This window comes from Camelus ferus, chromosome 3 (assembly GCF_009834535.1).
Source record: "Camelus ferus isolate YT-003-E chromosome 3, BCGSAC_Cfer_1.0, whole genome shotgun sequence".
NCBI classification, from domain to species: domain Eukaryota; kingdom Metazoa; phylum Chordata; class Mammalia; order Artiodactyla; family Camelidae; genus Camelus; species Camelus ferus.
Window position 1 is genome coordinate 16,899,565 of NC_045698.1, and position 16,269 is coordinate 16,915,833.

Genomic DNA, 16,269 nt, shown 5'->3' on the forward strand with positions numbered 1-16,269 from the left:
ACAAGTTTAATGATTACTATTGGCCAGGTTGTAGCCATTCTTGTTGACATTGCCCTAACATGTGTAAAATACCTTATGACTGCTTACTGTTTCCTCACCTCAACTGAAATATATGCATCAGTGATTGCACTTACATTTAATTAAACTATCACTTAACTTTTATTACATAATATTATAACCAGCTTTAACAGTTGGATAAGAGTTTTCAAATTTGAAGAAAATGTTTGAAACAGTACTGGAGAGCTTTTTGAAGAAATGATGCATCACATTTACAACACTAACAGAATTTTTTTTAAAAAATGTTCGTCTCAATAGATGCAGAAAAGGCTTTAGAGAAAATTCAACATCCATCAATGACAAATTTTTTTTTTAAACTCTCAACAAAATAGGTGTAGAAGGAATGCACCTCAGCGCAGTAAATCTATATATGGAAAGCCCACAGCTAACATTACGATCATTGGGGAAAAGAAAGAAAGCTTTTCCTCTAAGAAGCCCAAAGCAGGGATGCCCGCTGTTTCCGCTTCTATTTAAATAGTACTGTGATTCTTAGCCAACTGAATTAGACAAGGAAAAATAGGGATCCAATTCAGAAGAGAAGTAAAATTACCTCTCTTTGCAGATGACATGATCATATGTGTAGAAAATCCTAGAGACTCAACAGGATAACTGTGAGAACTAATAAATCAATTTAGTAATATTGCAGGTTACAAAATTAACCTACAAAAATCAGTCATTTTTCTATGTGCAAAGAATGAACTATCTGAAAAGGAATTTTAAGAAAACAATCCCATTTAAAATAGCAAAAAATGAACAAAATACTTTGGAATAAACCTAACCATAAAGGTGAAAGACTTGCTTACTGAAAATTATAAAACATTAATAAAATTAAAGTAGACACAGCTAAATGGAAAGACATTCCATGTCATGGAAAAAGTAATACTGTCAAAATGTCCATACTACCCAAAATGATCTGCACATTCAGTGCAATCCTTATCAAAATCCCAATAGTATTCTTTACAGGAATTAAAAAAAAAGACAATCCTAAAAATCCTATGCAGCCCCAAAAGACCCAGAATACTCAAAGCAGTCTTAAGCAGGAAGAACAAATCTGGAGGCATCACAATTCCTGATTTCAAAATAAATTACAAGTTACAGCAATCAAAACAGTATAGACTCACCTAAAAACAGGCATATAGACCAGTGGAACAGATTGGATAACCCAGAAATAAATCCACAAATTTATGGTCAATTCATCTTCAAAACTGTGTGCCAAGAACATATAAATGGGGAAAGGATTACTTCTTCAATAAATGATGTTGGAAAAATTGGATAGTCACATATAAAAGACTCAAACTGAATCCTTATCTCATACCATATACAAAAACCAATTCAAAGTGGATTAAAGATGTAAACATGCAACCTGAAACAACAAAACTACTAGAAGAAGAAGCTATGGAGAAAAAGTTTATTGACGTTAGTGTGGTCAGTTATTTTTTTTGGATATGACTCCAAAAGCGTAGGCAACAAATGCAAAAGATGATAAGCAGGATTGCATCAAACTAAAAAGCTTCTACACAGCAAAGGAAACAGTCAACAGGGTGAAAAGGCAAATGAGAGAAAATATTTGCAAACCATATATCTGGTAAGGGTTTAATATACAAAATATTCCAAGACTTCACATAACTGCATAGCAACAGAGCGAATAGTCTGACTTTAAAATGAACAGAGGACCCAGACATTTCTCAAAAGACATACAAATGGCAAGGAGTTATATGAAAAGGAGCTGAATATTGCCAGTCATCAGGGAAACGCAAATCAAAATCACAATGAGACATCATCTTACACCTGTTACAATAGCTAGTATCAAAAAGACAAGAGATAGGAATACCTGAAGAAGGGTATGGAGAAAATGGAACCTTTGTATACTATTGGTGAGAATGTAAATTAGCACATTCATTATGGAAAACAAGTATGGATGTTCTTGGAAAATTTCCAAATATAGCAGTCATACAGTCCAACAATCCCACCTCTGGGTACATACCCAAAGGGAATGAAATCATTGCCTTGAAGAGGTATCTGCAATCCATGTTCACTGCAGCATTACTCACAATAGCTAAGGTACAGAAGCATACTAAACATCCATCGATGGATGAGTGAATAAAGAAAAAGTGGTATATATATAAAATGGAATATTTTCAGCCTTTAAAAACAAGGAAATCCTGCTATTTGTGGCAACATGGATGACAGGATGACATTTTGGTTATCTGGAGAATGGTCAACTGGAAGGCATTATGCTAAGTGAAATAATTAGTCAGACAGAGGGGACAAATACTGCATTATCTCATATGTGTAGAATGTTAAATTGTCAAACTTATAGAAGCAGAGAGTAGAATGATGGTTGCCAGGGACTAGCATATGAAAAGGGAGCTGTTGATTAAGTGTTACGAATTTCCAGTTATGCAAGATTAATAAGATCTGGAGATCTAAGTTACAGCAATATGACTATAGTTAACAATTCTGTACTGGATACTTGAAATTTGCTGGTTGATTAGGGGTGAAGTGTTCTCAGCACCAAAAAAAAAAAGTTAACATGAGGTGATGAATATGTTAATTTGCTTGATTGTGATGATTACTTCACAATGTATATCAAAAAATCATGTTGTATACCTTAAATATATATAATTTTTATTTGTTAATTATATTTCTATAAAGCTGGAGTGGGGAAGAAATAATGCTTCACAAATACCATTGATAGTCCAGAAGACAATATTGTTTAAGAAAAATGCAGGTATGAGAAGTTATTTTTCTTACAGTTTCATTGCCAGTGTTTTTGCTCTTAGTGGTAGATGAAGTAAGTGTATTTTAGCATAGTGGTACCTTATGTATGATGTAGTTTAAAGAATGTTTACCCATAATTTCAAAATCTTTAACAATTACCAAGGTTGTGCTACAAGACTGAAATCCAAAAGTGTACTAGAAGGAAGGGGAAGCAACTATGAATCAGAAAAACAAGAAGCAAAAGAAAGAACTCAATAAATATTAATATTATATCAAGTAGCATTGAAGACAATAGGTATTAAATATTGTGTGAGGCATTTTATGTAAATTAAAATAAATAAACTAAATTATGGAAAAAATATAAGTCAAGATGATGTGTGTACCATATAAACTATCTCCAAAAATATATAATTATAAATTATTAAAATAATTAAAGAAACTCACAGAAATACAGTTCCATAAAAAACAACTTTAATACTGTTTGTCTATAACAAGTAAATAGGATAAATACGTTAAGAACACTTAGTAAATATTTAAAGGTTCAGTAAAATATATTTATTCATATAGTTTAGAAAAATATCAGTTTTTATGGTATTTAGTCTTAGATAAATCTTTTTAGTGGTATCTCGTCTTAGATAAACCTCATATGTATATTTTCCAGACAATTGAATATATACATAATTAAAGATAACTCAAAAGAAACAAATTGGGCAGATATTTTTTAATACAACATGATAAAATAAATTTTAAAACATGAAACAAATGATAGTCTATTCCTACTCTAATCCAAAACTCTTAAAGTAGCTGATACTAATTTTGTCACTTATTTTTCCACATCTTTCTAAAGTTTGATGATATATGTGACTCACTGATGTAAGATTTTCTTCCTTCTATTTTTCCTCTTCCTTTTTCCCAGTCTTCTTTTTTCTCTCTCCTGCTTCCCATCCCTCCCTCTTTCTTGTCTTCCTCTCTTTACTCTCTCCTATCTCCCCTCTCCCTTCTTTCCTCCATCCCTCCCTTCCTTCCTTCTTTCCTTATCCCTGAAGCTTCCCCTGCAATAAAGGAAAAAATCTATTCATGCTATTACCCTTATTCATCTTACCTGAAATAATAGGATTGTACATAATTAAATATTTAAATAAATACAGTGGAACTCAAATCCATAATCAGCAAATAATGGGTGCCTCTGAAACTTAATCATCATTTTACTATTTACACATGATTTTATTTTTGAATTCGTCTTGCTTCTTGCATAATTTGTTAGAAATTTAAGTTTTTAAAATTGTGTTTGATTTGGCTTTAGTGGCTGATCATTACAATAAAATAATATATTGATAATTCTGAACATATATGTAATATGTAATTATTGGAAATCATATGGGAAACTAAAAAGAATGAGGCAAAATAAGTATATTTATAAATGGTAAATTATAAAAAAGAAATGAATGTAATATATGCATGAACAAGCTTTACTAAAACTCCATTACGTTAGTGGAATAATGACCACAGATAATACAATGTAAAACACTTTCCATGTGTGGTTATGCTTTGAGTTTTGTCCAGCATGTAGGTACCAAAGTAAGAAACAAGTACTGATACATGCCACAACATGGATAAGTCTGAAAACACTATGTTAAGTGGAAGTGGTCAGTCACAAAGGACCATATGTGATTCCATTCATATGAAATGTTCAAAATAGGCAAATCTATAGACAAAGTATATTACTGGTTACTTAGAGCTAAACACAGATGTGGGTGGGTGAGATAGAATGGGACAAGGCTACTTACGTTTACAGGGCTTTTTGGGGGGCTTGATGAAATTCTCCAGAATTAGATTATGCTGATGTTTTCACAACTTTGCCAACATACTCAAAAAGACTGAATTATACATTTTAAATCGGTGAATTTTATGGTTATGATTTGTAACACTTGAAAACTTGTCTTTTTCTGATAAATTACAATGATTTATGAAAAGTTTTATCTAATCCCTTTAAAGTTTCTTAATAAACCTAAAATTAATTTTCTCACAGACCAAAAATTATCTATAATTGAAAGGAAAACATATATATAATATTTCTAGAAATAAATGCAAAATAAAAATATGAAAAATATGAGGCAACACTAAAGAAAGAAAATCTTTAATGATTTAGTATATAATGTTAAATCTATCAGAAGCTTTATTCAAATGCTACAGAAATGTTAGAGGATTGCAGATTATAATTCTTCAAATTGTTTCTGAAACATTTTGTGATATATTTTAATTTAATTACTAAACAATCTGTTCACTTGATGAATAATTTTAAAGTATTCTTTCAGTTATATACATAGAATTCACAATACTTTAACATTTTTGTATGGGTTTCCCATAACATGTGACTTTTATTGAATCATATGATTAAACAGATTGGCATAATCTATTACTTAAATACTTACAAAATTTAAAGTGTTTATCAAACACATAAAAATAAATTTCTTAATGAATGTGTCCACTTGTGAAAATATATCAGCAATTGATTTATTTTAAGTTTATAACATATAATCTATCATCTATATTTCACATAAACTAGAAGAAATATAAAACCTGTCATTGTTATTATGATTAATGCTCATAATTTTTTTCTCAAAGAACAAAGCACCTTTCTTTAATTTAATGACATTTCTGTAGTTCCATTAAAAAACAGATACTAAAAACTGCTGAATAGTGTTACCTCAACATAGATACTGTGTTCTTTTTAATTTTAATTTTTCTTATCCATTATAATGCTTTCTGAGATATTTCCCACAAAAAGGATTTCTTCATTGGTTCTTATTTTTTTTGTAGAAAAGTTGTTGAATTACATTAAAATAAAGTAATACAATATTAGTAACCAGAATATGAAGTATTTAAAGTATGCAGAATGCAGTTATCCATTGGAATGTTTATAAATAGGAAGATGTGTTTTCAATTTTAACTATATAACTTTACATGCTGGCAATGTTATGAAATGATTTTTAACTTTTATAATTGATATGATCAACTCAGGTAAAAAGAAGTGCCTATCCAAACCATACCTTGATAATTTAAGAAAACTGACAAAAGAGTGGTAGTCAAGCCAAAGTTCAATAAACCTGGCTCTATGAATATTCCAACAGATAGACCCAGAAAGAGGCTGGAGTCTTTTCCTATGTTTTAAAATTTTAAAACATTCCACAGATTTAGAATCCTAGTTCATCACACTTTTTAACACTTTAGTGTGGGACATTTTAAATATGTACAAAAGTAAACACAGTAACATGTTCCTTTTCTCTTCCACATCACATAGGTTAAATAATTATTAATTCCCAACATTTTTAAAACCTAAAAATGGGAAAATAAATTATTAATAGTATCAAATATTTAATAAATAAATTTCCAATACTGTCAATTGCAAACACTATTTTTTTTGAATCAGAATCCATAAAAGTTCACACATTATAATTGGTTGATATATTTTTCAGTATCTTTTAATGTATTGGTTATGACTCCATGTCTTTATTTCATCTAATAATTTATTTTTTGATATAAGTGAATTACTGGCCTTACAGTCTTTTCATAACCTGCATTTTTCTGATTGCATCACTAGGTGTTCACTATGTGATTATATGTCATCTACATTTTGTGTAAATGCATATTCGAATCTATGAGTCATCAAAAAATTTAAGCTTTATATTTTAACATGTCTATTTTATAGATGGCATTTTGTTTTTCCTTTATAAAGCTATTATTTTCTGATTATTTCTTTATCATTGATGTTATCAGCCCACAATAATGCATTTGGGATTACAAAATCATTCCTTCTTAATTTATTAGCTGAAGGAAATTGAAAGAGAAATTACTTAATCTACTTTTTAGCCCTCCTGTTGTATCATTATTATTGTTATTATTATTAGAAAAAAATTAGCAAGAGTGATTTTATTCCCAACCAGTATCTAGTGGTGACCAATTATTTTCATTTCTTTTCATTTAGTGTCATTATCTTATTACTGTTTTTTATAATTTGGTATGTTTAAATTAATTGCAGTCATTAAGCTTATGAATCCTTAAGTTTTTCCATCATTGACCTGTGAGAGACACGTGACATAGGATCTTCCTGACTCCCTTTAGCACCTCAGTTAATATGGTCTTAATATGGTATTCATTTTGACAACCTTCTTGCTGTATTCTTTAAAAAATATTTCAGTCTCACCTTCTAAATTGCCTTTTCCATATATATAATTATTTATATCTTCAATTAACCATTTTTATTTTTAGTGAAAATTATAATTTGGATATCATAGTATGGACCCTAGGCTAACCCACTGATACTTGGTTAGGCAATGTTTTGAATCCTCAGTGGACTTATCTAGGATATAATTTTAATGGTGAAAATAAAACATTCATTTATTAATCAAAAAATACATACAATACAAAGGATATAGAACATGCATCTCAGGTCCCATAAAAGATACTGTCTTTATCATCTTTAGTTCTGTCAAGAAAGCTATTCTTGCAATGAGGAGGATTCCAAAGAAATCCTGACTCACATAAAAGAAGTAAAAGATTTCTGGTCTTAATATATTGGGAAAATCCTTTCTTGATACCAAAAGCAAGTGTGTTAAATATAAACTAATTTGTCTAAGCAGCATCTCCCCAAAATGTTCTGCAGAACACAGTATCCACAGGATGTAAATAGCTATAACACAATGAAACATTTCTAAAGACAAAAAAAGCTAAAGAAAAAATAAAAAGAAAGAAAACATAGTTAATGCGGATTTAAACAGTCTTCTTTATTGCAGGGCTTCTGTCCTGTGATTTTCCAAAGAGGAAGATAAAATATGCTGTGTGGTCAAACTTGATAAAGCATCTGAGCTGTACTGTGAAGTTCAGTTGACAATAGTCACACTATATGAATTTAAGTATAAATTAATTAAAATCAAATAAAATTAAAATTCAGACACCTGGCCAAGATGAAGTAACAATGACCAGATTTACTCTCCCACCTGAAACAACCCAGACAACAAACAAAATATATGAATAACAATTTTCGGGACATAAAACAGTACAGTAAACATTCTGAGAGGCTGGAAACAAACCATGGGAGCCCTCCAATTACCCCAACTTACTGCCTAAGAGTTTCCACATCCTGGCTCAAGGACGGTGAACCCTGGCAGAACCCACGGTCCCTTACCCGGAGAAAAAGCTGAGAGTCTAAGGAGATAAAGGCAGTGAGATTTTTGCGATGCTGAGTGCTGAGATGAAAGACCTGCCCATAAAGAGAAGACAGAAGATCTCACTTGAGTATTAAGCTCAGTATTACTGATCAACAAAGAGGTGTGAAGTAACATCCTGAGGCCAAGAAATAAACACACAAAAGGATGAACAGTAACTCCCTGGAGATCACACAGTGTCAGGAATAATGCCTCTTCTTACCAGCCATACATACACAGGCGAGCACACGTGCACTCACACAACCCCGTGTATACACAGAACTGGGGAATAAGCATATGAGACTATGTTCAAAATCATTAGGGAAATGCAATTAAGAGAAGTAGATACAAATTTACCCACTCAAATAGATAAAATTGAAAAAGACTGAGAATACCAAATATTTCTGAGGATGTAGACTGACCAGAACTCTCAGTTATTTAACATACAGTTAGCTTAGGTCCCAGCAATTCCACATTTAGGTGTTTACCCAAGGCAAATAAAAACATAGTGCATAAAAAGATTTGTAAATGAATGCTTATAGCAGATTTAACCAGAGTAGATCCAAACTGGAAATAATGCAAATGCCTGTAGTAAGTAAATGGATAAACACATTGTAGTTTAATTCATACAGCTTAAAACATGCAGAATAAAAATTGAATGAACTACTGATACCTATAATAACATTGGTGAATCTCAAAACATTAAGTTGGGTGAAAGAAGGCAGATACTAATAGTATGTAATATACATTTTTAACATTTTTTTGGTTAGAAGTTCTATAAAGGAAAAATATGTGCATTTCTCTGAATGTAAAGTATATTGGGGAAGTGAGACATTTTTACAAATATGTGTGTGTGCATTTTATCAAATCACAAACCCTTCTTTGACACAGCTAAATTATTTTTATTATTTGATTGTTTTAAATCTCCATTAAAACATATGATGAAATAGCAGTGACTCAGATTTTATGCCTCTGTGTAAAATTCTCCTTTTCCCTTCTTTTGTAGCCAGATTTGTAAAAATAATATGATTTTTACATAGCTGGGTGATAGTAATTTTAACAAACCTCCTGCTGGCAATGGTGGTTTTTATTTTAAAATATAGAATGAAAGTGTGGGCTCTGTTACTAATTATTTAGAGAGAAAATCTAAAAGGTGCATACACACAAAAATGAGTCATATACATGTAATAAAAAACATACATAAAGTCCTCTCCATTCATGGTAGGGCCTTGGTACTTCAGAAAGATTTCTTCAAAGTATAGCAAACACTGAAAAAAACCCAAAAAACAAAATGAAACCCAATTTTAATTTATTGTAGCCTCATTCTGAAAACCGATATCAGTCTAAAAGGAAACAAAAACTTCCACACAAAACTAGTAAAGCTAGAATTATTTCCAAAGGCCATCTAAGAAAACTACCCAAAATAATTTTTTAAATCTAACTTGGAGATCATATCCATGCTATTTGGGCACAGCTCTAGATTACAAAGCAGGTTACATTGTTGAAGTAAACATAAATATGATATTTTAGCAAAGTAAATAATAGTAATTTTGCTCATTTTGCAAATGATACATGATGCTGAGCATAGTAATAACATTTCTCCATCTAGGCTTGAGAAAATGCAATAAATCTTTCTGTGTGTGAAAAGGAGTATTCACAAGTAAGATAATTGAAGTGGCTTCAGGAGGTAAAATAGGATGATGGTGGGGTAAACATTACAGGGAGACAGATTTCAGCTTGGTTTCAGAAGAATCTCTTGCTGGCCCAAACTGGATCAGAGTATATTAATAGCTGCATTGGTGAAATCTACATATTTGATAGGATCCAGTACCTATAATATTACCCTTCCTGGGCATGTCTGGTATTATAGAAAAAATATTGTTTATGTTTTTGTCTTAATATCTCAAAAAGTATTGCTCTTGCCATATGTCAGTGTCTCTACTTTCCTTAAAATATTTTATTATGTGATACATTTCTATATGCAAATATTAAAATTCTAAGGAGTCTATACTTCCATTTTCTGTTTCATTTCAAGAAAATACCAGAGCATCTTGACCAATAAAGGTAGACTAAAAGAGAAGGAAGTAAAGATTTTAAAGTGCTTTTGTTTCCTTTACTTTTACTATTTTTCTCTTGTTAAATTTTCCTAGTTCTGTAAAAATTTTCAAAACAAATGCACTGTTGTTGAGTAAGAGTGTTTAGGGTATGGGTAAATTGTCATGCCATAGCTTTCTCCAGTATAATCCCAAACTGAGAGAGAACGTGTGAAATGGTTTGTATTTGCTAGAGCAGAAAGAGTTCCTCCTACTTCTCAACTAGATAACTTGGCTCTCTTTTGTTCTGGGAGCTGCATAGATACCCTTTAGGCCAAGGAAGTTATTCTACATTATACTGACTTGAAATATTTATTATGAAGATTTTGACTTATTTTAAATAATATCATTAGTTCTTAAATTAATATTTTGTGATATATAAATTATGTTTCCTGTTTAATATAAAAAAAAAAGAAGCATAAAGAAGATAGAGTAGTTTGCCCACTACATAGTAAATAGACAAAGTTTGAAATGTAAATCTTTGCCTCTGGAATTGTCACTTTTAAGTATTACTTTTAATTATATACCCAATATTTTATATTTCATTCTAATGGTATTGTCTTTATTTTCCTAATGTTGTTTTTATATTTTTATACTTACAATTATTCTGAATTAATTTTTTAAATAATTCAACTGGGATTATTTTGTTCTTTTGTATAACAATTTAGTAATATTTCAAAGGCTTATATCTATATTTACCAATTAATCCTACTCTATAATATTAAATTAAGATTAAATCTTTTGTAATATTAAATATAAATGTTAAATTAATATAAATATTAATAAATCTCTTAGGAAAGTCATGCCAAAAGAAAATGCTGAAGTTAATTGATATGCCTTAAAAAAAACTTACAAATAATATTTTGAAAATCTATTTTTAAAAACATGGTTCTTTGATGATGGTTGTGATGATAGTGATGATAGCATATCAAAAGATGATATCAATGTCCAAAGGAAAACTTTAATCATCTAGAGTAGGGAGAGATATCAAGAAAATTATCTATTGTTTGTCTGTTTGGTGAGGTTAATACGATAATTGCCAATTTTTTCTCTACTTCAGTGTTTCTAAATATTTAGTGAATAATAAATATTACCTTCAAATGAAAACAACAAAAAATATAAAAGTTATTTAAAAATTTTAAAGTTAGTCATATATTTTTACCAAAGTACGGAAATTCTAAAATTTGATTAAATAAATAAAATTATTAAAGTTATCAATTTTGTATAAGATTTTTGAATATAAAAACATGATATAGTTTCTTTAAAATTAGTTAAATATGATTTAAGAAAAATAAATCTAAAGAGATGCTGACAAATATTTTATCAAGTATTAATAGAGTTGATTTAAAGATGCAGTTTTTAAATATAAAATAAAAGCAGATAGACTCTAAGCTGTGCCCCCGCCATATGAGAGAAAGACAGAGGCAAAAAGAAAATCAAAGATTTCCTAAAGCTTTGATGACAAATCTTATGGACTGAATGACATTTCCATATAGTCCTGTATCAATATTTTATGTAATATAAAATAATTTAAAACATTTCTCATTTTATTAAAATATTTCTTATAATTTTATTATTAGTGCTTTGCTTAGGAAAATGGAAAAGTAAAATAATTACAATTTAATTAAAACTAGATTATATTTGATTTTTAAGCATTATTAGTTTTGCAAGATACCTAGTCATAAAAATATGTATGTAGTATGTATGTATGTGTGTTACAGAACATGCAAGAAAACATCAGTGGTATAGTTTTAAGGTTTAGGATTCCGAAAGTAGAATCTTCCTTAAAAGAAAAGAAAGATTGGGTATGAATGACAGTGGTAAGGTGTAGTAGAGTGTTGCTGTGCTAGCTTGAATTTTGTTTTTTCAGGTGATGCTTTGCAATGTTTGCATCCCTGTGACTTACCATGTAAAACACACGGTTAAAAACGTAGATCAGCAAGAATGAAGTCCTGGTTCAGGATCATCTTGCGGGAGAAGTTCACTTTCTTATAAGCACTCTTTGATACAGGTATTTCAGAAGAGGAAGGTTAGTGTTAAGGAAAGTTAATTCTACATTTTTGTGTAGTTTAATCATCAAATAGGCTTTACATTTTACAAGTATATGGTTTATTTATTTCATATGGAAGTATGAAGTTGAAATTTTTAAATGATTTTGTATTTTTTTTAATTTTATTTGGGATGATTCTTCTTAGAATGTGAACTGAAATACAAATAAGTCTAAAAAGTAAGGTTTCCTCTGGAAGCTTGATGTATATTTCACAAGCACCCACAAAGTGTTATGAAAATAGGAATATCATGTAAGGTACAATTCCATACCATTTATTGAAGCTATAGATTAAATATTAAACGATGCTCATTCCTTCTGAGACATAGAATTGCTTTATTATTTTACTGAATTTTTAACACCCCGTGAAATGTGGAAGGTGGAGATGCCTAGAAATTCATATTGGCCAATGTCTTCTAACAATCTGCTCTGGGAAATCTGTGGTATTTTGCAGCATATTTCAGCTGTATTCCAGGCTTGAAATGTGGTTCAGTAGTCAGTATAAGCAATTGGTACATCATGACCATCTGGCATTTTTTGGCAAAGTACAGTCCTAATTTCATGATGCTGTAGGAAATAGTGACATATGCTTAGTGCAGCATTCTATCCAAAATGAATAAACCAATTCATTGTAATCCTGAAATTATAGTTATCTTGGTATGGCAAGTGTTGTAGAACATCTTTTTACCGTGTGTGTGTGTGCCTGTTGAAAATCTTTTAAAAACAACACGTTTCCACTTTTATATGAAAGAAAAATAAAAGCTATTTGAGGCACATGTACACACACAAAGCAAACCAAAATCATGGAAAGTTTCAAAGGGAATAAAGAAGAAAAAAAAAAAAGATTCTCTCTTCACCACTTTTAAACAGTTTCTCAGTCCAACTACTCAGAAATAAGTGTGAAGTATTTTATGTATTCTTCCATATACATCCAGATTATACATAGATGTGGACATAATTGAGAATTTATTTTAAACACATTCAAAATTGAGAATGTATTTTAAATAAGCAAGAGTATGCTCTGAATATATCTGCAAATTTGCTTTATTTATCTAATATAAATTTTCACTTTTTAACATCAGTATATATACTGAGAGAGAGAAAATTGAGAGGGGGAGAGAGAGAGAGATCTACCATGATCTTTCATTTCTCTATGGTTCTCCATTTTATGGCTGTTTTAAAACTACAGAATTTACCTACTTCAACCTATATTATTAGTCACTAACGTTGTTTCTAGGATGTTGGTGGGGCAATTATAATTACTATGTCAGCATATCTGTAAATATGTATCTGTGCCCTTGGCGGAGTAGATTACTTTAGATTACTTTCAAAAGTAGAAGTGAAACTTCTCTCCCAAATATAGTACTGGATACTTTTTGAACAAAATAAATAAACTGAATAGACCCACAAAACTGGATGATTTTTATTTTAGTGTATGTATTATACTCAGACACAGATACAACAAATATTGAACATCTATCATATTTTGACATTATTGTGGATACACTATGTTACAACATTAAATATAAATATACTTCAGCCCTCTTTAGCACTTGCATTTTTTAAATATAAGCCCACTCTGTCGAATATTAGTATGTGAACAAATATTTATTTGGCTGTTAATTGCATGACAGAAATTGTATGTCTCCCTAATCTCACATTTTCTGTGTCCCAATTTAAAAAAAAAAAAGGTATTTCTCATGTACAGTATATTTTTATTCACTTCTTTGGATTTTAGCAACTACATTCAGGTATGCCTAGTTGTGATTTTCTTTTTATCAATTGTTATAAAGTTTTATTGAGCTTCAGGAATCTGGGGGTTAATGTCTATCATGAGTTTTAGAAAATGTTTCCCTGGTGTTTCTTCAAATAATTTCACTAAAATTATATGTATTTTAGATTCTTTTTTCTTTTCCTGCTTCTCACATGTGTTTTACCTTCCCCCATTTTTTTACTGCACTGTTTATTCTCTTTTCCCTTTACTTTTCTGTGTCCAGTCCAATAATCTTTCTTCTGTTGAGTCTAGCTTGTTTTTTTTTTTTTAATTGAAGTGTAGGTTGATTTACCATGTTGTGTTCGTTTCCGGGGTACAGCAAAGTGATTCGGTTATACATAAAGCGGAAAAGGAGTAGCCTGCTTTTAAAAGGACAAACTGAATTCCTAACTTCATTTTAAATTCTAAAACTTCCATTTGAATCATTTTAGATATTGAATCTCTTTTAGATACTGTAATGTCAACACAAATAATCAGTGAATAGTCTACACTAAGAAATAGAAGAGAATTATACAAGACAAGCTGAGGACTAGCTCAGGAGTGCAGCCTCCACCAAAGAAGAAAGTGCTCCAGAGAAACCTGGTTTTCAGCGCAGTTTTGTACCTTGTCAGAACAAAACACATACGTCAGACATGACAGGGTGCATCCCTTCCAGGTTTCCACAGAGACGCATAGTTACAGATTAGCATGTACATAGCTGGTCAGCATGGGCCCAGGAAGGGAACCCTATCTTGGAAGGCATGCTGGCATCGGTTTCATAGGAAGGAAGATATTTCTCCCTATCTTCAAAGCATTCATCCTTTAATGGTTAAAGCAGATGTACAATGTATGTTTGACTGGCCACACATCAGGCTGTTCTGGTTCACATAAAGTTCAGGCCAAATTGTGCAAGCAAGAATGGCTTCCTGATACCCCAATACACAAAAATTTCTTCCATTACAAATTTTCTCCTGAAAATCTCTATTATGTTTTCAGGGCATAAGAAAATTAAATCCTCCCTTGAAGATGGTAAAATCATCCAAATCTCAATATCTCAATAGTATTTCATGTGTATCATCCAATACTGAATAAAAATTGGATCATATAGGCCAACGGGTACTTCTGACCTGCCCAGTGCTGGTCCAGTGACACCACCACACACTGTGACAAAGCAGAGCTGAAAATGCTGCAAATATTTCATAAATGAGAGCTACCTGAAGTTGCTTCTGTTTCTCACTGCTTTAATAATCACTGTTTCTATTAGGTTATATTTGACTACTAAATCCCGTATATTTGAACCACTTTTGGGATAGCAACAGCTGTATGCCAACATTCTTTGCCATGGTTATCACTTCCTGTGATGTGTTTAACAAATATTTGTGTGCCTGATCATATTTTCTTCATTCTTTTCTCTAAATTTTATTGTTTTACAACTCTATGTATATTTATTTTTGTGTATAGTGAGACCCAAACTAAATTCCCAGTACAGGTGACAGTAGAGAAATCAGAATTGAAGATGGCTAAGACCAGGAACAAACTGGATGCGGTGTCTGCTGGAGAAGTTACATGGACAGGGAGCATCTGGATGAGGAATCCTGGAAGACCCACTTGCACGCTCACAGCAAGGATTGCGCGATCATCACAGCCACTGTCAAAAGGCCATCTGCCCACATCTACCACCAGCAAACGAGGAAGAGGAGGAAGATAGATGATGGGCTGGCAGAAGGAGGACTGCAGAGAACCAGTACATATGTGACCAAGGTGTTTGACCAGAGCATGGATTTAGCTCAGTGCAAGGAGAACACACTGCTGTATCCAATCAGTGGCACCTGGATGGGCAACGGCGGCTCACTGGGCAAGTATCAGTGCTCTCCCACCTCACTGCTGACCCCAATCTTTGGGCATGCAGAGGGTTCAGAGGTCACCAAACAGCAAAAGTCATTCACCTATAACCCGTGGGCCACCTGAAGATGCCTGTAGGTTCCACAAACCTTCCCCACTGCAGCTGGAGACCCAGGACACCCATGATGATGAGCCCAAGTCTGAGCCCTCCACAGCAACATGAAAAACTGGAAATGCATTTGGCAGAATCAAAGGAGGCATCTCATTGGAGCCAGCATCCTTGCTTACAAAGCATGAAGATACAGTGGGAGATGTAAGAGCAACAGTGATGCCCCTTGTCCCCCCACACCAATAAACATTTTCCTTCTTTAAAAAATAAGATCAAAATAAATTTTTCAAAGTAAAATTTCCATATAGCCATGCACTTTCACTAGGACCATTTATTTAAAAGACCATTATTTCCCCAGTGAACAGCAGTGGCCACTTTGCCTCAAGTCAGGACAATATGTACATGCCAATCTGTTTTTGGAATGCCTATTCTATTCAGCCTGT

At 31.7% G+C, this 16,269-nt stretch overlaps 1 pseudogene; it reads left to right on the top strand.

Moving 5' to 3' along the window:
* Positions 1-15,358: 15,358 nt before the first annotated feature.
* Positions 15,359-16,055, top strand: LOC102508579 (annotated as a pseudogene).
* The last annotated feature ends 214 nt before the right edge of the window (positions 16,056-16,269 follow it).